General features: G+C 42.7%; 1 protein-coding gene across 3 annotated transcripts in view; it reads left to right on the forward strand.

Annotated features, from left to right (window-relative positions):
- Positions 1–237: 237 nt before the first annotated feature.
- Positions 238–24,869, forward strand: part of ATXN7 (ataxin 7) — a 144,637-nt gene continuing 120,005 nt past the window's right edge. For 2 of the 3 annotated variants that reach the window (XM_047094896.1, XM_047094897.1), the window contains exon 1: positions 241–264. The gene's annotated coding sequence lies outside the window, so the exon portion shown is untranslated. Of the gene's footprint in view, positions 265–24,869 lie in introns of all 3 variants that reach the window. The other variant, XM_047094899.1, reaches the window with a different exon arrangement.

Consider the following 24,869-nt stretch of genomic DNA (forward strand, 5'->3'; position numbering starts at 1 on the left):
GCCATGGAGGAGGAGGCGGCGGCGCCCGCGGCCGCCCGCTCCGACGCCTGAGCCGCGCCGCGCCGCCGCCGCCGCCGCCGCCGCGGGACCCGCGCTCCCCGCGCCCCCCGCACTGCCCGGGGGCGGCCGCGGCCGGCGCGTGTGGGGGGCGAGGCCGGCGGGCGGCGGCGGCCCCGGCCACAGCCCCGGCCCCCGCCGCCCCCCCTGCCGCCCCCGCCCGGCCCACGCCCAGAGGCCGCCCCGGAGGCCGCCGCCAGCCGCCAGGTGAGCTCGCTCGGCCGCCCGCCGGGGGCTTCGGGGGCTGCGGGCCACCCGGCTCCGGGTCCCCGCGCCTTCCCGGGGAAGGGGACCGCCGCCCGCCTCCCCTCCCCGCCGCCGCATCCCGGCTGCCGCAGCTGGGGGTGGGCTCGCTCCGCCGTGGGGCGGGGAGGGTGGCGGGGACGCCCGGCCCCGGCTGGCCCGGGAGGCGCAGGACTAGGGGCGCCGCGGGGGCACGGCGCGAGGGTCCCCGCGAAGTTGGCGCCCACATGCGCCCGGGGTCTCGAACGCGGGCACTTGCGCCGGGCGCGGCCGGCGAGCCGCAAAGGCCCAGGGTTCCAGGTCGCTCGGTTCCGGCGCCTGGGGCCGCCCCCTTCCCTCCCGGGCTCAGGCGGGTGCTCGCGGAGGGGGGGGAAAGAGAAACTTGGGAGACCTCCGGGAGGAGTTGGCGGAGCGGCCGGGGAGCGCGGTGCCCGCGGACCCCCCGGGGCGCCGGGAGCCCATCGGTGACCTGGATGCGGTGCTTTATTTAATGCTGTCTGCGATTTTCAAAAAAAAAAAAAAAAGTCTCTGTGATTGTCCGCATCTTAAGGGGAAGTTGAAAGTGAAGTTGCGGGGGGGTGGGTGTTGGTGCCCAAGGAGTAACGTTGCCTCGTGTGTAGAGTTACACATTTCCGGAGCACTCTGTAGATCATATTGGCATCTCTTCCCAAAAGTCACTTTGATTCAACTTCGATGAGTTTCTCGTAAATGGCAACATTTAGGTGGGGAGAGGCTGGAGGAAACCAGAACCAGTATAGCTGATTTGATCTCCAGCGGGGGAGATTCACTTTGGCAGAAGGAGCGTGTGTGAGTTTTAACCCAGGTTTGGTATCTTCTTGAGCGTGAAGTTATGTTCCAGTTTTCCTGCCACCCTCCCACCCCCCAAGTACCCTGCCTCTTTCACATCCGGGCTGAGGCAGTTATGTGGGTTGGATTTGGTTGTTTTTGGTTCTTTGCGAAACTTGGGTTCATTCTCCCTGTTTTGTCTCCGTTCTTCCGAAAAGGGAGAGCTGTAAATGCAAATGTATGGCACTGAAGTGTGTTTAATCCCTAGCTGGAGATCCGTATATGTAAAATTTTATTCACATATAGGAAGTCGAAACTCTAATAATGCTCTAAAACCTTGCTCTCAAGAATTAGCACCTTCGACTTTCGGCACAAAGGAAAAAAAGATTACTTTGAAGGTTGTGAGGTATAACTTGACCTCCGCTAGGGTGAAAAGCCTCCCCTGGCCTTAAAATAATACTGACTTAACCGCTGTGTGTGCACGGGCCTCAGGCTGTGTTCATTTTCTTGGTTTTAGAAGGAGAGAACATATTCTAACCAAAGCAATACTTACTTTAAATCTTAGGACTACAAACTGTACATTGAAAGTGTCGCTTGATTATACATCCCAACTGCATTTTGGTGAGGGTCATTACTGTTTAAAAGATCATTGTCGGGTGAAATGATGTTCTGTGTAAGCAGCTTGTTACTTCATGTTATCAAATAATGATTTTGAAACAGTATCTTAATTGATTTTTTTTTTAATTTTTTTTTTCAACGGTTTTTATTTATTTTTTTGGGACAGAGAGAGACAGAGCATGAACGGGGGAAGGGCAGAGAGAGAGGGAGACACAGAATCAGAAACAGGCTCCAGGCTCCGAGCCATCAGCCCAGAGCCCGACGCGGGGCTCGAACTCACGGACCGCGAGATCGTGACCTGGCTGAAGTCGGACGCTTAACCGACTGCGCCACCCAGGCGCCCCTCTTAATTGATTTAAAATAATCTTTGGTGCTGTTGATAGGAGAGTATCACTGCCCCTTGTAACTTAAATTTTTATCTGGTATTCACAGGTGGAGTTCTGGCCACTTTTATAACTTCATTTTGTAACTAAAAATATGTTGGACAGTGCTAGAAATTTTATAAAGCAGTAAGACCAAGAGACATTTGAAAGACTTTAAAGTTTGAGGTATACCTACAACTAAACATTTCTGAAAGCTCTTGACCCACCTGGTTGGAAACACGTCAAAATTTGAGACTTTATGAAATGTTTAAAGTCTGCTTGCCAACCACATAATTTATCTTGCAAATGAACATTTGTGAATTCTCTTAATTGACTTTATTCATATGTGTAGTAAAAGGACACATTTTAGTAATTTAGAAGTAGTCTTTTTTCATATAATTATATCTTAATATGCTCACGAGTGTTAAAGTAGGAAGGACTAAGCTCTAGGCCATACTGATGTTTCTTTTATAAGGAAATCTTTGTGGGCAGAAAGAAGTAACAGATTCTAAGCTCTAACAAAACCGATTTGGACTTTGAATTTATATGACTTTAGATTTGGTGACTTTATTCAAGTCCTTAGATTGCTGGTTTCTTGGAGAATATGGGAGTCTACTTGTGGAAGTTTGAGTGTTCATTTGTTATTAGCCTTCTGAAATTATAAAGGATGATGGGAGAGCTGGCTATAAGGTCTTTACACTGGTCCTATGAAATGATGTAGGCATTTCTGCAGTATGCTTTTATTTTTTATTATTTTTATTTTTTTTTTAAGTTTATTTTTTTTTTGAGAGAGAAAGAGAGAGACAGACAGAGCGTGAGCAGGGGAGGGGCAGAGAGAGAGGGGACACAGAATCCGAAGCAGGCTCCAGGCTCCGAGCTGTCAGCACAGAGCCCAACACAGGGCTCAAACCCACAAACCGTGAGATCATGACCTGAGCTGTAGCCGGACGCTTACCCAACTGAGCCACCCAAGTGCTCCTGCAGTATGCTTTTAGAATACGGGTTGTCATGAGGTCTTTGGACCTCTCGGGATCCATGAATTGACTTCAAGAGATTCCTGAATTTCCTATAGTTGTGACCAAAACTTTTTGTGTGTGTGTGCCTTTCTAGGGAGAAGGTCTGTGGTTGTGTTATAAAAGAGGTCCAGGGCCCCAAAATGTTAGAGTTGTATGTTTTTATTCAATAAAATGGGAGAATAATCCTTGAAAGGAAAAAAAGAAAATGTAGGTCTTTGTGCGCAGTACTTGATGTTTAAAGTTGTCTTGGGTCTAGTCAAGTGGTCTTAGAGGTACAAAAACACTTCCCACTTTGTTGCCACAGGAAAGCATTGCCTGTTAGTTGATAAACCATTCACACACATAAAGGGCTTGACATGCTCTTCCTGGGTGCGTTGTGGCTCTTTTTATTTTTTTAAGTTTATTTATTTATTTTTGAGAGAGAGAGAATGGGGGAGAGAGAGCATGTGCACGTGTAAGCAGGGGAGGGACAAGAGAGAGGAATCCCATGCAGGCTCTGCACTGTCAGGGCAGAGCTTGATGTGGGGCTCGAACCCATGAGCTGTGAGACCATGACCTGAGCCGCATTTGAGAGTAGGATACTTCACTGACTGAGCCACCTAAGTGCCCCTGTTTTAAAATTATATTTAAAAGTTTAGACCAGATAGACTGATGGTCAGTAAGCAGAGATTTGATCTTGACAACCAGCCCTTGAAGCAAATGGTTTGCCCAGCTCCACTTTCTTATTGCTGTCCAGCAAATCTGAAACGTGACTGGGAGGTAAGCATTCTGAGCAGAGCGTGATGGGAAAAACAGTTTCTCAGTCAGACAGATATAAGTTCGGATCTGGGTTCTTTCATTCAGTGTGGCTAAGAAACCTACCTGACCGTCCAGCTCCTCATCTGGGTAAAGCCTATGCGGTAGAGGTATGGGGAGGCTAGCATGAAGTTTCCTGTGTAAAAAACTCTAAATCCCTCACTTGGCCCGTATGAAGGACTTGGAAGCTAGGCGCAGGTAACACTAATAAACACCTGAATGAATGAATGAATGAATGCGTCTAAACATGGTATGTGGTCATGATCTATATTATTTCTCAAAGTATGATGAAAATATTAACAAATTGAAACATCTTTTAAAAATTAGGTTTTCAAAAATGAGTTTGGATTAAGTGGTCCTTCTCTTGTAGAGGTCCGGGGGAAGGTTGAGGGAAGATGATGGTGATTGGTGAAATTGAGGACGCGAGTGCTGGGCAGAAAGAAACAGTGCCAGCCCACCAATTTCATAGCTGTCTCCTTGTGTAAGATTCCGCTTAACTTTTTCTCTTCATTTGTAATTTGAATGAAAAATCTAAACTAAGAAACTGCCCATGTACTTTCTAGTCCATTGCCTCTGAAAATGTTTGCTCCTCTGCTCCTGACACGGACCCTCACAGGTGTTCCAGGGACTTCATGAGTGGAAATTACACCTATAACTTTGGCTGCCTAATTCTGACGTCTTTAAAATGGGTCCACAACTGGGTGCCTGCATTGATGTTTCTCACCAGGGAAAGGAGTCTGGAAGAACTGAATTATATTTTCCTATCTCTAAACACTGAAAGAAGAGAAGGTGTTACTAGTTAGAAGACAGATGTGATTAAAATACTTATAATGCTCATGGCTGTAAGAGCATACTTGCTTCCACTGTTTCTGTGGTCTTTTCCTTTCATTTATTCGTGGTGAGCCTTCATGCCTCCTGCTTTCAAGTGAGGGTAGTGGTATGGACACAAGCTGTGATGGGGTTTGACTCCCATTTCCTAAGCTTTCTGGCTGTGTTCAGCTTGAGCCATCCAGCCTCTTTGAGTCAGGAGGAGGTGACCATTAAATGAGATAATAAAAGCAAAAGGCTTTGCTCAGCCCTAGGCCCCTAGTATAAATCTTCAAGGTACTAGGCATCTTGAGGCTGATTTCATTCTTGTCTTTCAAAGGAAAAGCTAATACGGTTTTTCAAAATATTCCTGTGTAAACCTTTAGGGACCATCCTAATTCCAACTCATTAAAGCCTTTCAAATCTTGCTGGTTACCATGGCCAGGTGCCCCAGCATCTACAGGACCTGTCTGCTGTTCTTAGCAGTGGGGTTGCATTCTCTGTTAGGCTGGCAGGTTATGTCTAAATGCTGGGTATTTTAGGGGCGAAGCCGACAAGCATGCACAGGTTTGGAGCTGTGATCCATTAAAAAACGACATGGTTTTATGGCCTAGAACAGAGGTCAGCAAACTTTCTATAAAGGCCATTTTCCAGTTTGTCAGCCACCTCTCCTACCCCCATCCTCTCTGTCATACCTGCTCAACTCTATCAGTGTATCTAGAAAGCAGCCAGAGACATAAGCAAATGGCCGTGGCTGTGTTCCACCAAAACTTTATGGACACTGACATTTGAATTTCATATAATTTTTATGTGCCATGAAATATGTTTTTATTTTTTCAATCATTTAAAAATGTAAAAGCCATTCTGGGCTCATGGTGTGTACAGACAGCGGGTAGATTTGACCTATAGCCCGTGGTTTGCTGACCCCTTGCCTAGAAGAATGTTAGACTCCTAAGTCCTATAGGTTTGTGGCATCATCAAGCTACCCCCTGCCCCCACACCCCTGCCTGCACACAGTGTCATTTGCCTTAAGTATTCTATGCTTTTGGTATGGCCGCATTACCTAAGGCCCCTGTCTCCCTCTATCAGGATGAAACTCCGTCAGGTTAGTTGTTCTCAGTTATAGTGTGTGGCTTTCCCTTTTTAAAAAAAAAAAAAAATTTAATGTTTTTATTTACTTTTGAGACAGAGAGACAGAGCATGAGCAGGGGAGGGGCAGAGAGAGAGGGAGACACAGAATCTGAAGCAGGCTCCAGGCTCTGAGCTGTCCGCACAGAGCTGGACGTGGGGCTCAAACTCACGGAGTGTGAGCTCATGACTTGAGCTGAAGTCAGACGCTTAACCGACTGAGCCACCCAGGCGCCCTATCCCTTCTTAGCAGTATATTACTATATCACCAGTAAGTTTTATGTATTGTTAAAAATGTTCTTACCTTGCCCAGCTTTCCATAGGTCTTGATGTTTGACCCCTGTCCTGTGTGATGGTTTTGAGAGGAATCAGTGCCTTTGGAGCTGTCTTATGCTTCAAGTTCCTGTTGTCCCCTTGTCCTGACGGATGTAACTAATATACTAGGCCATCAATCTGCTGACTAGACGCTCTTACCTTAAGGAAATCTGTATGTGGACTCCCCCACCTCCTTTCTGCATGATGTTTGGTTAACTAAAGCACACAAAGATTCCTCTTGTGCTCTAACCTCTGGAGACTAGCTCCAGGATTGATGTGTACAGAGCATGTAGATGTATATGTCTGTGTGTAATTTCATCCGGCCATCGCTGCAACGCTGAGGGCTGCTGCTTTTAGTTTCCCTTTTTCTCTCTCTTGACCCTTCTCTCTTGGTCATTGTATGGGATGCAGATTTGGTGACCTGGTAATTGCTGTAACTAATTCATTTATATTTTGCCTCCCTTTCTGCCTTTTAATATTCTCCACTAATTTGCTTGTTTTGCCTCAACTATGTTTTTTTTTGGAGTTTAACTTTTCAAAACAACAACATTATGCTAAGAATAAAACCACTAGAAGTTACTGGGCAATTTAGAATTCCCCCCTCCAAATATAAACTGAATGTAATATCAGTTATGCACCAATATTTTAGATATTTAAAGATAAGATGCAGTTTTTAAAATATTTTGCCATTTAATCTAGATAGTAGTAAAATATGTTATTGCTCTTAGAATTTAAGGGTTTCTTTTTTTAGTTTTCAAAAAGTGTTTATTTTTTTTTTTTAATTTTTTTTTTCAACGTTTATTTATTTTTGGGACAGAGAGAGACAGAGCATGAACGGGGGAGGGGCAGAGAGAGAGGGAGACACAGAATCGGAAACAGGCTCCAGCTTCTGAGCCATCAGCCCAGAGCCCGACGCGGGGCTCGAACTCACGGACCGCGAGATCGTGACCTGGCTGAAGTCGGACGCTTAACCGACTGCGCCACCCAGGCGCCCCAAAAAGTGTTTATTTTTGAGAGAGAGAGTCAGAGTGTAAGTGGGGGTGGGGGGGGCAGAGAAAGGGAGACAGAATCTGAAGCAGGCTCCAGGCTCTGAGCTGTCAGCACAGAGCCCGATGAGGGGCCTGAACTCATGAACCATGAGATCATGACCTGAGCCGAAGTCGGATGCTCAACCGATGGAACCACCCAGGTGCCCAAGGGTTTCCTTTTTTTTTTTTATAAATTTTTTTTTAATGTTTATTTATTTTTGAGAGAGAGACAGAGCATGAGCAGTGGAGGGGAGGAGAGAGGGAGACACAGAATCCGAAGCAGGCTCCAGGCTCTGAGCTGCCAGCACAGAGCCTGATGCGGGGCTCGAACCCACGAACCGTGAGATCATGACCTGAGCCTAAGTCAGAAGCTTAACCAACTGAGCCACCCAGGCGCCCCTCCTTTTTTTTTTTTTTTTAAAGGCAAATTTGGTACATATTTTTTGGATGACAATTTAGGCAATATGCATTCAAAATCCTAAAATGGCAAGTCCACATCTAGAAATTTATCTTAAAGAAACGGTCAAATGTACATAGGTGTGTGTGCTAGACTGTTCATTGCCCCATTTTTTAATAATAGCAAAACATAGGGGGCGCCTGGGTGGCTCACTAGGTTAAGCGTCGGACTTCCCCTCAGGTCATGATCTTTCAGTTCCTGGGTTGGAGCCCCTCGTTGGGCTCTCTGCTGACGCTCAACCTGCTTCGGATTTTGTGTCTCCCTCTCTCTCTGCCCCTCCCTGCTCATGCTCTTTCTCTCTTTCTCTCTCTCAAAAAAATAAACATTAGAAAATTAAAAAAATAGTAATAATAGCAAAACATAGAAAGTAAGCCAAATGCTTGTGAAAGGACTGATTAAGTCTATCAGGACCTAACCATGCAGTGAAATACTGTGCAGTCTTTAAAAGGGATGATGCGGGGCGCCTGGGTGGCTCAGTCGGTTAAGCGTCCGACTTCAGCTCAGGTCACAATCTCGCGGTCCGTGAGTTTGAGCCCCGCGTCGGGCTCTGGGCTGATGGCTCAGATCCTGGAGCCTGCTTCCGATTCTGTGTCCCTCTCTCTCTGTCCCTCCCCCCTTCATGCTCTGTCTCTGTCACTGTCTCTGTCTCAAAAATAAATAAACGTTAAAAAAAAAAATTAAAAGGGATGATGCAAGGGGTGTCTGGCTGTCTTACTCAGTAGAGCGTGCAACTCTTGATCTCGGCATGAGTTTGAGCCCCATGTTGGGGTAGAGATTACTTAAAAATAAAATCTTAAAAAAGATGATGCAGGCCGATATTCATTGACATAGAATGATGTTTAGGAAAAAGAGGGTAGTATGAGAATATGTGTAACGCATGAATTTTTTTGTTATTAATGTATGATTTTTTTTTTTTAATTTTTTCAACGTTTATTTATTTTTGGGACAGAGAGAGACAGAGCATGAACGGGGGAGGGGCAGAGAGAGAGGGAGACACAGAATCGGAAACAGGCTCCAGGCTCAGAGCCATCAGCCCAGAGCCCGACGCGGGGCTCACGGACCACAAGATCGTGACCTGGCTGAAGTCGGACGCTTAACCGACTGCGCCACCCAGGCGCCCCTGTATGATTTCTTAAGGTGGACAAAACCCCGTGTATAGAAACTTAAAAGGAAGTATCTGAAAGGATATATCCCAAATAATGGGAATTTGTTGTCTCTAGGTAATAAGATTGTGGGTGTTTTAAAAAAAATACATTTTTCTCATGTAGCATTTGCTTTTATAATCAGGAAAAATAATAAAGATACTGAAGAATAAATATAGCAATGAAAATATCTGTTTGTGACTAATTGAACTGCCTTGACTACTTCCCTTCATAGTGTGTGTTGTATTAGATGTGAAATACGCTTTCTCATATATCTTAAAAATGTTTTCTGTTTTTTTAAAAAAAATGCTTTCTATTTTGCTAATAAGAATATTTTCCAGACCTTTCTAATAGGACAGAAAAAAAATCCATACAGAATTAAATAACAGTTTTCAGAAGAAACTTACTGAACACATTTGCATGATAGTACAATGTGCCCCATTTCTTGTGAAAGATTCTCCCCCTGTTGAAATTCCTGTAATATCATAAGTAATTTGTGTGTACGGAGGCAGTATAGTGTAGCATTTAAAACCTGAGCTTCACTACTTACTATCTGTGTTACTTTTCTCCATTTAGGGCCTCAGTCTCCTCATATGTAAGATGTTGGCAATACAGGGGCGCCTGGCTGGCTCCCTCGGTAGAGCACGCATGCAACTCTTGATCTCAGGGTCACGAGTTCAAGCCCCGTTGGATGTAGAGCTTACTGAATGAATGAACAAATGAACGGATGAATGAATGGAAATGCAGGCAATACCTTGGTAAGTTGTTGTGAAGATTGAAGGCAGCAAGTGGTTAGTAGAGTGCCAGATACTTAGCAGTCATTAAGGAGGAAGAAGTGGTGGGACGGGTAAAGGTACATGGTAACAATGGTAATGATAGTGATAGTATCGGTGATGATAATGTCAGCTGCTAATATTTCCCTCCTTCTAGAGGCATGCTTGCATGAGGGCAGAGCCTTCTTTGCCACATTCACCAGCCTAAACCCTCTAACCAGAGCGGGTACCTTGACCAAGACAGGAGTGTGATCGAGGTTCAGCCTAGTCACGTCATGCTCCCTTTACCCGTGCTGTCTCTGTCCACTATCAAGTTGTTCAGGGGCTAACAGCTCACTAGCTTAGACGTGGTACTCCATAAATATTTGTTGAATGGATAGTGACCTAAAGTAAGCATTTCCTTCCTGTTGACAATGCATAGTGACAAACCTTTAAAAGAAGGTTTTGGGGGGCGCCTGTGTGGCTCAGTCAGTCAAGCGTCTGATTTCGGCTCACAGTCTGTGAGTTCAAGCCCCGTGTCGGGCTCTGTGCTGACAGCTCAGAGCCTGGAGCCTGCTTTGATTTCTGTGTCTCCCTCTCTCTCTGACCCTCCCCCATTCATGCTCTGTCTTTCTCTGTCCCAAAAATAAACAAACGTTTAAAAAAATAAATAAAAGAAGGTTTTGGTCATCTTTAAAGTATATGGAAGGAGGAGCACCTGGGTGGCTTAGTCAGTTGAGCGTTGGCTTTGGCTCAGGTCATGATGTCATGCATGGTGAGTTGGAGCCCCCATTAGGCTTTGCACTGACAGTGCTAACCTGCTTCTGATTCTCTGCCTCCCTCTCTCTCTCTCCCCCTCCCTCACTCATGCCCCCCCTCTCAAAAATAAATGTTAAAATAATAAAGCATATTGAAGAAAATGCAGGCACAAAAACTGTTAGAAGGGAGAGTCTGTTTTGATTTCTATTATTGAATGAAACAGAGCAATTTTGTTTCATTTTTTTTTTCTTTCAGCCAGTTACTTCATTTTTAGCTCAACTATGTTTGCACCTGCATCCTTGTGGTGTACCTGTGATAATTTTAGAAAATTTTCACTTTATTTTCACTTAAGTTATTTTGGTTTGGGGGTATGTTTTACTTTCCACCCTAAACCCCCAAGTTCTGAGATATATTTCAATGTTTCTGTGAAATTAGAAACATTGACCTGGTGATGATGAATGAGAAGTACAACCACAGCAGGCTGTGACATACTTATTTGCAAAGATAGGGGCTTTGGGTTTGTTTGTAGGGAATTTTAGGAAATGAGTAGAATAAAAAAATCTAGAAATACTATGGTAATTCACTAAGTGTACATATCAGTTATGTATTGTAGACTAAGAAGAATCCACTCCAAAACTTTGTGGCTTAAAATAATGACCATTTACACAGAATTAGGGTAGGGCAGTTCTGCTGCTGCTCTTGTTGGGCCTGAGGTCACTAATGTGGCTGCTGCCCTCTGAAGGCTCCAGTCAGAGCTAGTCTAGGGAATCTCTAGGTCTAGGCATCTAGCTGGGACAGCTCATCTGACCACCACATGACCTAGCAGCTAAGACCAGGTAAATACCGTCACGTGGAGATGTTACGTTTCAAGAAGGTGAGAGCTGCAACGCTACTTGAGGCCTAGGCTTAGAAGTCCCACAGGGTCACTCTGCCACATTCTGTTGATCAAGGAAAGCCACAAGCCCAGTCCGGATCCAAGAGTTGAAAGTAGGCACCACCTTTTGATGGGAGATGCTGCAGAGTACATATGACAGGTCATGCTGACCGCAGGAGCGGGGTGGGGGTATTGTTGTGGCCATCTTTGCAAACAGTATGCACCTGGCTTTTGTACATTAGCCCTTGTTTGCCACGACTGACAAACTCTGCTGTGAAGCACATTGTTAAGTGCTTCCCTGTGTTATCTCTTAGGATAACTAACGCCTCTATGAGATAGGTACTATTATTACTCCCATTTTAAAGTTGTGATAAGTGAGCCTTAGGGAGGTTAAGTAACTTGTCCTAGATCTTTAAGAAGTTAGAGGCAGATCCTAAAAGTTAAGGAAGGTTTTCCCTGGATCAGTGCTTCTTAAATCCATTGCTAAAGAAACTTTCCTGGGAGAGAGGGAGAGGGAGGAGGGGGGAAGAAGCATATCTTTAAAAATCTCAAAAACCAAATCCAATATCTCAAAATTTTACATGAATTCTGTAGCCTACTCCATGGTAACATCCCTTTGTTTTTGTCATAAAACTAATAGTTTAAAATTACTTGTCAAATTACATTTTACCCCCCAAATCGTTGAGAAAATAGACTCTCCTAGACAGAAAATCATGGCTGATCGGTTTAAAGGTCTTCCATTGTAAGTAGTAGAAACAAAATCGGGCTACTAGAAGCAAAAAAGGAGGTTATTCGAAGGATGTGGTGTAGCTCTTCTAATTGACAATAGAGAACCAGCAGGCCTCAGTGGACAGTCTTCTCAGGGTGCTGGACTTATTAACGTGTCTAACTCTTTTTAACTACATTCTCTACCGAGAGATCAGACCGGATCCTGGAAGGTGCCTTGGTTCCTGCTTCACCAAGAAACTACCTGCTGGTGGTGGTGTTTTTGGGGGGCATGGCAGTGTTCCCCAGCAGGGGAGTGAATGCAAAGTTGATAGAACCCACAGATGTCTACTGTCTGAACATTTGTATGAGCCGCTTTGTGCTTTATTAAACACATCTATTTGCAACCCCTTCATGACCTCTGGTTCACCCCTTTCCCTCCCAGCCCCACATGCCTCTAAAGGTTCTTAAACCCCAGTTTGAGAAGTACTTTTGTGACTCTTCACCATCTATTTCCATTTCTGCTAGTAATAAGTGCTTATCATTCTAAGAGCAATAACAAATTTATCCATTTTTTACATAGTCATCTTTTCTATCATTTCCCTGATTTTTAAAAGAAAATCATATGAACTGTAATTTGACCATTTATTGGTTACAGGGTTCTTGTTAGGAACATTTTTACCTAGTGCATAGTGATCTCCTTAGGATACAGATAAATGTAATTATTGGCTCCTGCACTAAATGTTCCCCATACTGCCCTGCTTTTCTTTTTCTGTCTTCTCCAGGTGTCTACTGGCTGTCGTTGTAACCTTGCTACTTAAAAATAAGCGTTTTATTTTTTTGTTATTTAAACTATTTTTTTAATGTTTTATTTATTTTTGAGAGAGCACAAGCGGGGGAGGGGCAGATAGAGAGGGACAGAGGATCTGAAGCGGGCTCTGCATTGACAGCAGCTGGCCTGAGTTGGGGCTTGTACTCACAAATCACAAGATCATGACCTGAGAGGAAGTCAGATGCTCAACCGACTCAGCCAGCCAGGTGCCCCACAAATAAACATTTTAGGTCTTACAAATAAACATTTAGGTCTTATGGGCTGAAGGAACAACCTGCATCTGTATAGCCTTTAGCGTAGAAGTTAAACTATGTTTCTAGCAGTAAAATGTGCAAATGCAGTGTGATTTTTATTCAGAGCATTTTCACACACACGCATATATATACACTCATATGTATCAAATATACATGTATCAAATATATATACATATATATTCCTATTTTGTTTAATAACCATTTGAAGTCAGAAAAACGTATTTTCCCTATTTTTCATCTAAGCATATGGTTTTAGGAAAGGTGAGCCATTTCCCCTGCAACAAAGGACTGTTGGCAGGAAAACCGAGGTGTGACTACTCATGCCTTTGCTGAGGACTGTTCAAGAAGCCTCTCTTGTGGTTTCTCAAGTTTTGGGGATAAATTGGAGCTAAGTGAATATATGTTTGGCCTTTATTACTGTGGGGACATTGTTGTGTGATGCAGGTAGTTCCCTTTCGTTTATTCTTGATGTGGAGAACCAGTGTGTTTTATTTCCCCACAGTCCGTTGAGAAGCTGATTTGTCCCACCTCTTCTTGCCACGATTAGATTAGCTGGTTTTGAAGTACCTCTTGGAGCCCTTCAGTCTGGCCTTTTTTATTTTACCACGGTGTAATTACCACCTTGTGGTGTAGTCACTTGTCTTCCCAGCCCCTGGACTCTTCTTTTAAACGGTCTGCTCTGTTTTCTGCTGTTCAGGCCCACCACTACGAGTGATTTTGAGAGGAGTACTTGACACTTTTGTTTAATTAGGGTCTCTAGACAGTGTTGTGTTAACAATAGGGTTGTATGTTAGGCCCTTTCCCCTTGCTTGTAAGGTGTCACTGTAGTTTGCACCATTAACACGGTCATAGTGGTAATGTGGTGGTTCTTATTTGGCCAGAACTTTTTGTAAATAGACACATCTTAAGACTTTCTCCGTAGCTTCTAGAACCTTGTCCTGACATTTAACACTAGTTTTTATTTTAAAAAAAATTTTTTTTTCTACGTTTATTTATTTTTGGGACAGAGAGAGACAGAGCATGAACGGGGGAGGGGCAGAGAGAGAGGGAGACACAGAATCGGAAACAGGCTCCAGGCTCTGAGCCATCAGCCCAGAGCCTGACGCGGGGCTCGAACTCCCGGACCGCGAGATCGTGACCTGGCTGAAGTCGGACGCTTAACCGACTGCGCCACCCAGGCGCCCCTAACACTAGTTTTTAAATGCTCTTTTCCTGATTTGTTTCAGGTGCTGATTTCTACAGCTTCTAAACATGTTAACACTAGTCAGAGACTGTCTTTTTTTTCTCTTGCATTTCTAGTTTGCCTCATTTTTGCAGGTATTTTGAACCTTTAGAATCCTTGAACTTAATCCTGAAAAGAGTGCCTACGAAGTTCTTCATTGAAAAATGCATACTTTTCATCTCTTTATATTTTGTTCACTGCTGTGTTTAAGTTTTAACATTCTGAACACAAAGACATTTTTAGTGTTTTGGAACATAGCTCTTCTTAGCTGCTTTGAAAGGAGATATTTAAGACTCCATTTGCTACTCCCTCCACTACCCATCCTGTTGATTATTATTGTTCTGGTACTTATAACTATAAATCATTTGGAAATCGAAGTTAGAAAAGAGACCATTTGCCATTACATTAGGACAGTTTAAAAGGAATCACTTGTTCAAATTTACTAGCTTCCTGAAGCTAGTAAAAATGTTTATGGTTTTTGAGATTCCGTGTGAATATATTTCATCACTACAGGACAGTGAGTAATATGTGTTTAGTTATTATAGATTATGAGAACAGTAGCTCCTAGAAAAGATAGTATTCCAGTTTTCTGTTTAGAACAATGATGGAGCTAAACTGAAAAATCCGTTTGCATAGTAAACAGCAGTCATGATGTGATAGGACACAGTTTTCTTAGTGTGTCTGTTGATTTAGCTAACAGCCAGCAATGATTAGCTTTCCTTTCCAAGACCAGGTATCAAGTATTAATCAGCTGTAGACTGGAAAATTTTTATTGGCTAGCATTTGTAGTGGAAGAAATGCCACTCTTTGTATCTGTAGTCTCTTAACCATATAACTACATATGATATTATCTGAGTGGTGTATTTACAGAGAGAAACAGTCCCCCCCCCCTTTTTTTTTAAATCTGTGTTAGTACTTTAGAGTATGAAAAGAGCCTACATGATCTCAGTGAAGGTTGTGATATGTCCTGGATAAAAATTACATGCTAAATCCAGTTTAGCATTTGTTTTTCACATTTTGAATGGTTTTGTTTTATTGAGGGAGAGGGAGTGCGAGACGGGGAGAGGAGTAGAGGGAGAGGGAGAGAATCCCAAGCAGGCACCACACTCCAGGGCAGAGCACAACGTGGGGCTCAATCCCACGACCCTGGGATCATGACCTGAGCTGAAATCAAGAGTGGGACAGTCAACTGACTAAGCCACCGAAGCACCCCTGGTTTCTTATTTTAAAACAAAAGTTATAAAGTATAGTATTGAAAATCTTAAAATACACAAAAGCTAAAAAATATGATTTTGATTTTGAGTTTTAAGAATTCCGTAAAAAAATTACATAAATCTGGTTCTCGTGGAAAACTGAAATATTTGAATGTTTGCAGGGTTTTTGGTTAATAACTTTTTCCTGATTGCAAAAATCAAGTGTTTGAGTTAACCCCCTCTTAGAACAACTAAGAAAAAATAGGTATTTGTAGAAAAATTAGAAAACTTCACAGGCACAGAAGGAAATAACAGTTACTCATAGTTCCACTACCCAAAGATACCACTATTAATATTTGATGTAGATCCACCCAGCTGGTTATAGAGTTTCCCAATTAAATATCCTTTGGAATGAATGTTTATAAGTAAGGGTAATTAATGAGTGATAGGAATGGATATGTAGTGGGAATCAAGTTTTGTTAATCTCACTGCCTCTTAGGTGTTGCCCAAGGCAGGAGAGAGAGGCTTCTCCCTTGCACCCCAAGGTGGGAGAAGAGAGCTATCTTGCCGCTTGACTAGGCTTGGCTGAAGTGAGGCAGAGCATCTTTTCTGCAGACTACTGTCTGTCTGCCTGTGTCTTTATCTTAGCAACTCTTGTATGTTAACTCTGAATGTCTACTGGTTGCAGCGGGAGACATTTGGAGTTCTTGGTGGGGTCGCTTGTTAAAGAAGCCACATCAATTCTTATCAGCCCCCTAGAAGAATTCTTTAAATCAACTCTTGTTCAAAAAAATGTCCCAACATTCAGAAATATAGTCATCTTCAGGTTACTTGTACTAAGTGAAAACAAGGTGGAGTGTTTAGATACTACCAGGTGAGGGGCATCTGTGTGGCTCAGTCAGTTAAGCGTCCTACACTTGAGTTCGGCTCAGGTCATGATCTCAACGGTTCGTGAGTTGGAGCCCCACATCAGGCTCTGTGCTGGCAGCGCGGAGCCTGTTTGGGATTCTCCCTCTCTCTCTGCCCCTACCCTGCTTGCACTTTTCTCTCTCTCTCTCTCAAAATAAATAAACTTTTAAAAAAAAAACAAAAAAACAAAACTTTGTTTAGATATTCCCAGGTGATTTCAATTAACATCTAACCTCAAATCCGGTCGCCTTGATAAAAGAAGAATCCGAAGGAGCTCAGAGCAGATTATGGTATAAGCATATGCCAGGCCTCTCCTGTGGAAAAGAAAAGTGCTAATCTGGTCAGATCTGTTAAAGCGACAGGCAAGGCTGAACAATTAGAATTTTCTCAACTTGCTCATCTTTTGCCTTAGTGTAGAAGAAAGATTTATCCCGGGATGAAAGAGCGAAAGAAGGAAAGCTCATGGGCAAGTGGCTAGTAATACAAGATGGTTGGCTCTCTTTCTGTGTGCCTTGGCCTAGTGGTAAGCAGATCCTCAGGTCGGAGAAACCAGCAAAGTGAGGTACCATGCAGGACGACTTCCCCAGGCAGTGATACAACTTCTTGGTGTTCTGTGTGAAAATACAATGCTGACTTTGACTCCAAGCCCTTAGTGAGAGGAAACCCAGGGAGAAGTAGGAGGAAGTAGCATCTCTTCATCAAACGTTTTCTTCTTGACACGTAACAGACTCCTGCCTAGAGAATTGCGTTGGGCTCTCCATTCTGCCAGCTGTCTTTCAAGAGTACCCTCCAGTGTTCTCCTGTACTGACCAGTTTAAAAGGTGTCATTTCTTTTTTTTTTTTTTTAATGTTTGTTTATTTTTGAGACAGAGAGAAAGTGGGGGGAGGGGCAGAGAGAGAGAGGCACAGCATCCAAAGCAAGCTCCAGGCTCTGAGCTGTCAGCTTAGAGACCGACGTGGGGCTCGAACTCACGAGCTGTGAGATCAGGACCTGAGCCGAAGTCGGACACGCAACTGACTGAGCCACCCAGGCGCCCCTAAAAGGTGTCATTTCTGCTGGAGCATTGTAAGAGCTTACAAGCAAGGCTAGGTCTGAAGGTGTTGCTTTGGGAGATGAATAACCATTGTGATGATAACTGCTATATGCTAAGGAGGGAGATTGCTGGTTTTGCAAGTCTATAGTTTTAATTCTTAGGTCTGGCAGGAAACTGAGCCCATTCAGATGGTTCTGAAGACTAATGAAAGGATTATTTTCAGAGGAATGTTAAGGGTAACATGCGGTTCCTGTCACCCAGGAACTAATAGCAACAGAAAACCATTATCACTATTAGATCCAAAGGAGCAAAGAGAAGAGGTAGCTTTACTGAAGTCCGGCGAGAGACCTGGAGCCGCGCGGGGGTGGGGGGGGGGTGGGTACGACGCTGCCTGCAGGAGCTATAGCCCCGGAGGGTTTCAGCCACTGCCTGAATCTGTAGGCCAGAGCAGAGAGGGAATAAGAAAGCAATGCTCCCCTCCTCCACTTTCTTTCCTCCCTCTTTGATCTTCTTTCAGTGCCTTCTATTGGCCAAACTTACCTGGAGGCCTGCCTGTATTTTTTTTTAAATTTTTTTTACATTGATTTATTTTTGAGAAACAGAGTGAGACAAAGCGTGAGCTGGGGAGGGGCAGAGAGAGAAGGAGACACAGAATCTGAAGCAGGTTCCAGGCTCTGAGCAAGCGGTCAGCACAGAGCCTGATGCGGGGCTCGAACTCAAACTGTGAGATCACGACCTGAGCCAAAGTTGGACGCTCAACCGACTGAGCCACCCGGGCGCCCCAAGGCCTGCCTGTATTAACCCAGTGATGCTACCCATAGACGTCAAGTCTTTGGTGCATTGAGCTGGGCCAGAGTGGTGGCCGATGGAGAGTTACTAACACACCCTAGGCATATTCATCCTCGTGATTTCATCCTGCTGGCTCACCATTCTCACCTCCTGAAATCCCCAAACAAACCATGAAGCATATGAGCTATTGATTATGACTAAGTTCTATCTTTTAATAGAGTCCAAACAGTTACCCTACTCTTATCAGAGTAATTAAATATTCTAATCTGAACAATTCTCAGAAGAATTGGAAAATCACTGAAAGACCTTCTCCTGGGGCATTTTGGTTTTGGTTAAAATTAAACTAAGATTAAAAAAAATAATGCATGTGAACTGTACAAGTGATTTATCCTAAAATATAAAAAGTATACTTTTGGTCACACATTGGTGAAATGGGTTTTTATTGTTAAAGTTAAGCTGCGGGGGTGCCTAGCTGGCTCACTCAGAGCATGCAACTCTTGATCTTGGGGTTGTGGGTTCAAGACCCCATGGGTGTAGAGTTTACTTAAAAATAAAATATTTCTTTAAATAATTCTTTTTTGAGTTTATTTTGAGAGAGAAGGAGAGTACATGCACGAGCAGGGGAGGGGCAGAGAGAGAGGGAGGGAGAGAGAGAAAATCCCAAGCAGGCCCTGTGCTACCCGCACAGGAAGCATTCCTGTGCTACCCGCACAGTCTGAGTGGGACTCAGTCCAACAGTCTGAGTGGGACTCAGACCCATGAACCATGAAATCATGACCTGAGTTGAAACCAAGAGTGGGTTGCTTAAATGATTGAGCCACCTAGGCGCCCTTAAAAATAAAATCTTTATAAAAACAAGTTAAGCTGTAAAAGTGGAACTTTTTTTTATCCTTGCATTTTATCCCTTCAGATCTATTTACCATAGATGAATTGGCAACAAAATTCTTACTCAGCTGATTTATTTATTTATTTTTTCAACATTTATTTATTTTTGGGACAGAGAGAGACAGAGCATGAACGGGGGAGGGGCAGAGAGAGAGGGAGACACAGAATCGGAAACAGGCTCCAGGCTCTGAGCCATCAGCCCAGAGCCCGATGTGGGGCTTGAACTCCCGGACCGCGAGATTGTGACCTGGCTGAAGTTGGACACTTAACCGACTGCGCCACCCAGGCGCCCCTCTTACTCAGCTGATTTAGAAATATAAGAAGGATTTTAAGCTATTAAAAGAGGGTCTGTTTCGATCCTTGACTTTATTGAGCACGTGGCTTGGAGAGATGAAAAGATAAATAAGATACCTACTTTGCTTTCCAGAATTTAAGACCAGTGAAAAAAGGTCCACACCCAACTGTAGTAATCAGTGATAGGTCCTTTAATAGAAGCATCAGCTGTGGGATTAATGAGGGAGAAGTGGTTTAGTCTGGTCTTTACCAGAGAATCTTTCCTCTGGCTCACAATAACTTACCAAAAGTTTACACCTTCCTATGTTTTAGAAATAGAGATGACAAAAAGATACCAAAAGGCCCTGAGCTCAAGGAGCTGGGATCAGAGTGAGTCTTTTAATACTGTTTCATCACAGGCAGCCAGTCTTTTGGTGGTTTCCCATTGCTTCAAGGACGGATGGTGTTGAAAACCCTTACCATGTCCCTCTGTAGTCCTCTGATCTGGCTCCTCCTGTATCTCTAGCCTCAGGTGCTCTGGCCTTTTAGTTCTTCAGACACACCATACTATGACAGTCTTTTCTCTTGAGATTCCCTTGGCTTCAAGGTTGCCTGCTTCACCCTCATCTAAGAACGTCTCTTCTGCCTCCTGGTCCTAGTTGAAATGCTGCCTCTTTACCAAAGTCTTACCTGACCTTCCAGACAAAATTCAGGGATCTTATTACTTGTTCTAAAACCCATATATAATCAGGCACTTTGCTCTTCTTCCTCAAGCACTTTCACATTTATCAGTGTAAATGATGGGTGTCTTCATTACCAGAATGTAAGTACGTTGAGAGCAGGTTACATGTCTCTTTCACAGCAATGGCTTCAGTCCAAGCATGGTGTTTAATAATGGTGCTCAATAAAGAATTGTAGAAAGAAGGAAAAAGAACTGTCGTTAAGCCTTGACCGCTACCACTCATCAGCTCTGTGACTTGTGGTATCTTGCTAATTGAGACTTCAATTTCTTATCTGTAGTATGGCTCTTAGTATGTGCTATGCACTGTGCTGGTGTTATCTCCTCAATTAAACTTTATCATAGAGGTGAAATGACTTGCTTAAGGTCACTGTAAATAGAAAACAGGATTTAAATCCTGATCTGTTTAATTACAAAAACTGATTGCTCTTCTCCACACCTCTATGTGATTGTCCTAGGGGTAAAACCTGTAGGGAGGTCTTTGATACAGGGTAGTATGGATGCTCATTCTTAGGATATTGACATTCATGAAGAAGTGGACTGAAACCAGTTTTACGGAATCAGAGTATGGGATTACTCCCATTTATATGAAGGGGTACATGACTTCTAAACTGAGTCCTGAAGAAGTTAGCTGGGTCCAGGGGCACCTGGGTAGCCCACCAGTTGAGCATCTGACTGTTGATTTTGGCTCAGGTCATGATCTCAGGATTTGTGAAATTAAACCCCCTATCTGGCTCTGTGCTAACATGGTGGAGCCTGCTTGGGATTCTTTCACTCACTCTGGAGTGCGCTCTCTCTCTCTCTCTCTCTCTCTCAAAATAAATAAACATTAAAAAAAAAAAGTTAGCTCCATCCAGAAGTAGAATGTAGTACAAATGTCCCAAGGCAAGAACTGGGGTGACAGGGGGAAGAGTCTTGCAGGCTAGGCCGGGGAGTTGCTGCTTTCTGTAAAACGCTGTAGGGAGACCTTGATGAGTTTTATGTATTGAAAATCTTTTGGAAGTGGGAAGTCCCACTTTGCAGTCCCCTTTGGGGGCCAAAGTGTCTATAGCCCTTCTCCCAGTTTGCATCTCTGTAGCAAAGGAAGCATTTTAGCTGATGGTTTCATTCCACTGTAGCACCCAGCACTAGTGTTTGAAAAGGAATTAGCAGCGTGAGGTAAGGAATGGATGTTTATGTTCAGTTGTTTGGTAGAATTCTGTTGTTTGGTGCTGTTTTTCTGTGAGGGTAGATTGCCTGGCAACCTCACGCAGGTTACTTTACCTCTATAGCTTCAGTTTCTCATTTGGAAATTAGGGCTCATTAAAATGTCTGCTTCGTGGGCTTTTGGTGTAACATCCACACAGTGCCAGGCACAAAAATAAGCTTTCAGACAATGTTAGCTGCTGTTGTTAATACATGTTTCCTGTCCGTTCTGGCCCATGCCTCCTCGATGAATGTGCATTGTTTATCAAACACAGGTTGACTTGGACATAGGAACAGACATTTTTTTATTTTTAAAAGATCGTGATTTTAGTGTTTACAAAGATAATAAAATTGCCAAAAAAAAAAAAAAAAAAGACAGTGAACCAGTCACCTTACTGGTGCAGTCCTAGTGTTTCCTGGGTATGTTTATGATGAAATGCAAAATGTGAACATGAACTAATACTTACAGAACCCATTGTGTATGCCAGGCCTGTGCTTTCCATTCAATATCCCTGTGAAGTAGGTTTGCTTAGATCTGTTTTACAGATAAGGAAGTTATGATCTTTCTAAGGTGTTGATATCAACATTATAAGTAGACATTAAACCATGTGCTTCTTCAAACCATTTTGTACCTTTAGCGTTGTAAAGTCCTGACTTATCTCCCAACAATTTCAGCAGCTCTGCTGGGAGGTAAAAATGGGAACAGGGCTCTTGATTGTTTGTCTAATCTATTGGATTAATTGGAAGCACCAGGCATAATGTGCTGCCTAGTACATAGTAGAGACTCAAGAAATGTTGATTGAGTATAAATGTCAGATGAGTGAGAAAAAGATGACAGAGAAAAGCAGTATTAGGGGCTGGCTCCAGCCTATTTTCTTCTAAAAAAACAAAAAACAAATCCGAGGTCACCAAAGATTTTATTAGCATTGCCTGTTTACACAGACAAACGGTTGGAGTCTGAGGTCGAATTTTCCTGTGTGTGTTGCAGGGGATTAACTCCAGTCTGTAGAGTTATCTACAGTTATCTACAGAAATCTGTTTGCTTCCCACTAGGTGCCCCCACTGCTGCAGAAGCTCCTGGTTCTGTCCTTGTGTTGGGCTGATCAGTTTAGTTTCAAAGAAGAAAAACTGTGTAACATTAAAATAAACAAACCATAAATAGGAAGGTGTAGCTGCTGCCATAACTCCTCACTAATATATTTCAAAGCCAGACCCAACTGATATTTGTATTTTCCTTTAGCTCAGGTAATTAAGAGTTGACATACTGTTTAATGTTAATGAGGGGAGAAAGGAGGAGACCTTCTTGATTAGAACAGCAAGCATGCTGCATTTAAATCTAGATTTCCTCTCTCTTCCCCCTTAACAACAGAAAAAAAATTTTTTTGGAGGAATTTGATTATCATAAGGCATTTGTTGTCCATATCAAACCTGAAAGGTGGCCAGTCAGATGGTAGTTTGATTACTGAGCATCGTCATGATTTATCATATTATACCACAAAAGGAAGATACTTAAAAGATAATTGTTGATTTACTATAGAAGTAGTTTATGTAGAAATTTTAAAGTGTCAAACATTAAAAGACTATATGATAAGACCCAGTTGCCCAGACCTTGGTTTCTAAATCCATTCAGCAATAAAAGGAACCAGACATGACTTAATTCCACGGCTGGGGCAGGGAATAAACAAGATGAGCCTGGAGCATCTTCTGATGCCAGAAAGCAAGAAAGTGCTAAAACAAAACACACCAATTAAAAACAAAAACACCACACAACGTACCTGATGGGGTGTGTCAAAGGGACACAGGAACCTAAAAGAGCTCCCAGTGGGTCAAAGCTAGGACAATTTAAACAACTAAATAATATAACTTTAAATTATAACCCAAGATGTAAAATAAATACAAATGAAATATGCAATATACATATCTAATGTAATGGTGCTAATAAATATATAAACAAGTAAAAATAAAATATTAATATAAAAGGAATATCTGTGTGTCCATACTGATGTAAATAAATGATTGGCCAAGTATGCAAATAGGAAAGAATAGATAATCTTCCATGTAGAAGAATTTCCAATGATTTCTAGCAATAATCTCCCAAAAGGAGGTAAAATATAACTGTCCATCCCCTAAATGTGGGCTGTACTTAGTGACATCCTTCTGAAGCATATAGTAGGGAAAGGGAGGAAATAAACCTTTACAGTGGAGAAACGTGACAAACGCTACCTCAGCCAGATGATCAAGGTAACATGAACAATGATAAATGTACACTTGATATGATGCAATTAAAATGGCACTTTACTGTGGTCTTCCTCCCCAAATCTGATAATCCTATAATCCATGAGAAAGCCATTGGACAGTCGAGACTTTCTATAAAATTTCTAACTAGTACTCCTCAAAACTGCTGTCAAGATAATCAGAAAAGGAGTCTGAGAAACTGCCGGTTTCAAAGAGGAGTAAAGAGATATGACAACTAAATGTAATGTGATATTCTGGATGGGATTCTGGAGCAGAAAATGGATATTAGGCAAAAACTAAGGGAATTGGAATAAAATGTGGACCTCCGCTAAGAATGATATGTCAATATTGGTTCATTAGTTGTGGCAAATGTAGCATACTAATGGGAGAGGTTAACAATAGGGGAAACAGGATGTGGGGCATATAGGAACTCTGTATGGTCTTTACACCCTATTTGTAAACTTAACATCATTGTAAAATTAAAAGCTTATTTTTACAAAAAGACAGTTGCACGGACGAGAGTCTGTAGTTCAAGTTTAATTTTCATCACACTGGGAGCCTGAAGTAAATAAAAGCCCTTGGTGTTCTAGGCTGATTATGGTGTAAAGTGGGGCAACTCTTCTTTGCTGTCATCTTGTAAAGCCATGACAGTTTGTTTGCAGAATCAGAGAATGCAGGATTTTTAAATGTTCTCTTGTGGAATTTCCTACTGGCATGACTTTTTCCCCCCTTTGCTTCTGCCCAGTAGCAGTCCCTTGAGTGGCATTTGCTGTCCTAGTTAATCAGAGGGTAGGAGAAATGAAAAACTCTCCTCTTCCCCCTCCTATGAAGTTTCAATGGGCACTGGAAATGTAGGTCAGATTGCATCACTAGAAAGGAGCGAACAGGAAGGTATTTATGAAGTGCTGCCAACCTCTCTTTAGATTCCGAGTTATGATGAGCCAGTGTTGAGCCAGCTTAGGTGTGAGATACATGGAATCGGGGAGTCATGTTTTTGATGTTGTCCCAGAATGTTACATTTAATCAGTGATAAAAAGATTTCTGTCTAAAGCTCAAGTGAGAAGAACTTATACTGGCTGTGTTTAATTTGCATCCCACCTTCTGGAATTCTTTTTGTCTCTTATTTATTACTGGTATGTGGCAGCAATTTATATTAATTTAGCCAGAGAGATGTTCGAATTGTAGAAACTATTGCCATGTGTACCTACAAAAAAAAAAAAATCTCTTGTTTGGTAATCATATAAGTCTAATAATGTATTTTGCAAATTACACATAATCATATGCACAGTGGGATCTTCATTAGCATACAGAAATCATAACATTTGTTTTTTATTTTTAAGGCTTCAGGTATGCTGTTCCATGGCTTTCTACCTTTTCTTTCTTTCTTTTTTTTTTTTTTTTTGGCTTTCTATTTTGTTTTTAGTGGCAAAGTCTTATGGATTTTAAGATAAGCCTTTAAGTGCATGTTTTTGTTT

Source organism: Lynx rufus, unplaced genomic scaffold (assembly GCF_022079265.1).
Source record: "Lynx rufus isolate CCGP_SWC_20201006 ecotype Redwood Valley unplaced genomic scaffold, mLynRuf1.p SCAF_4, whole genome shotgun sequence".
Classification (NCBI taxonomy): domain Eukaryota; kingdom Metazoa; phylum Chordata; class Mammalia; order Carnivora; family Felidae; genus Lynx; species Lynx rufus.